Raw genomic sequence first — 1557 nt, 5'->3', positions numbered from 1 at the left:
GGACCCGGGGAGCGGGGCGCGGGCGGAGAGGACCCGGGGAGCGCGGCGGCGGGAGGGGAGGGACGCGCGGAGACCGCGGCCCGGCGGGCGCCCTCCACCCGTGCCAGCCCCGCCAGCGGGTTTGTCGAGACTTGTCCGAACAATTGCTTCACTCAAGGAAGACACGTTTGAAAAACGTTACAGTGTGGCCCCAGAATCTACGAAACGGGTTTTATGAAACGCCGGCCACCTCCCCTGGCGCTGTCTCTTAAAGACAACATTTAAATGCAGAAGGGTTTGGGTTTTTTCTTCCCTACGCGCAGAGGCAATGAAAGTAATTATAGACGTGGGGCATTCCGGTAAGGACGCGGAATCCAAAGGAGGAAATAAAACAATAGCCTTTGTTCTGCTTCTCGACCGCTGCCTCTTTAAGAGAATCCACCAGGAAATGGGAGATCGGGTTACAGACGGCACAAGGGGAAATGTGGGCTGAGCGAGCGCCGGAGCGCGACGCGGGAGACAAAGCCGGGCGGCCGCGCCGCAGAGGCAGGAGCGCAGCCAGGCGGGGGGATTCCCCGGCAAGGGGGGCGCCCCGAAAAGAGGAGCTGCCGCGCGCGTCGGCTCGTGGGTGCGGCCCGCAGGCGCCTGCTCACCCAGCACGCGTTCAGGGGAAGGCAAGGCTGCTGGGCAGTTATCAAAGGCGGTAGAGTTCCTTTTCCTGATTCCCCCTCCCGGTTTCGAATTCCACTGTCCATTTAAAGAAATAGCGACCGCTACCAACCGAAATAGGTGACTCAACTACAAAGTTGACAGGACGTGTTCCTGAAGATAATGCCCCTTACCAAGAATTCTCTGAAACCGTCGTGAGCCAACTCGCCGGTCCTGGGATCTGCTGGGAGTGGGCGATGGTGGAGTGGTATTTGGTTGGAAAAACAGTTGAGGGGAAGTTAAAGCCGGTGGGGCTAAGGTTCTAGCCATGAACACATGTGGCCAGATCCCTCTGTTATTTTTATTGTTATTTATACTGTCTTAAAATCTCCCTGTGTCCACCGTAGAATACATTGTAATTATTATTATGTTTAGATTCTAAACCCTGCAAATATATGCTTACAGATTTAATGTGTGGATTTGTTTTAGAGTATATATATGTAAATACATAGTGTAAATGTGTGTTTGTGTGTGATGTTCCCTGCATCAGACCAAGACAGATTTCCCAGATCCTCCTCAACATAGGATTTTTCCTACCCACTTTCCTTCACCTCATTGTGTGATACAATACATTCAGATTTTAACAAACTACTTATGTTCACACATTCATCAGAACACTCCTAGCCAGCATTTATTAAAAGGGCTGGTGTGGAAAAAACTCCTGTTGCTGGAAAGGTGGAAATGGCTTTTTTTTTTAAAAGCTTCCTGGGACCTTAGCAGCTTTTGTCACCTGGTAGGCCTGTTCTCTCCAGGAGAAGTCAGTCCTGTCCACATCACCTCTGCCCTTGACTTCAGTCTCATCAAGTAACAGTCTTGTTTATCTTCTCAACTGCTTTTGCTGGCATTGATTCTGATGTCCCATTGCTGGGT

The sequence above is a fragment of the Trichechus manatus genome, unplaced genomic scaffold (genome assembly GCF_000243295.1).
Source record: "Trichechus manatus latirostris isolate Lorelei unplaced genomic scaffold, TriManLat1.0 scaffold00184, whole genome shotgun sequence".
Classification (NCBI taxonomy): Eukaryota; Metazoa; Chordata; class Mammalia; order Sirenia; family Trichechidae; genus Trichechus; species Trichechus manatus.
Note: the sequence above shows the minus strand (reverse complement) of the source record.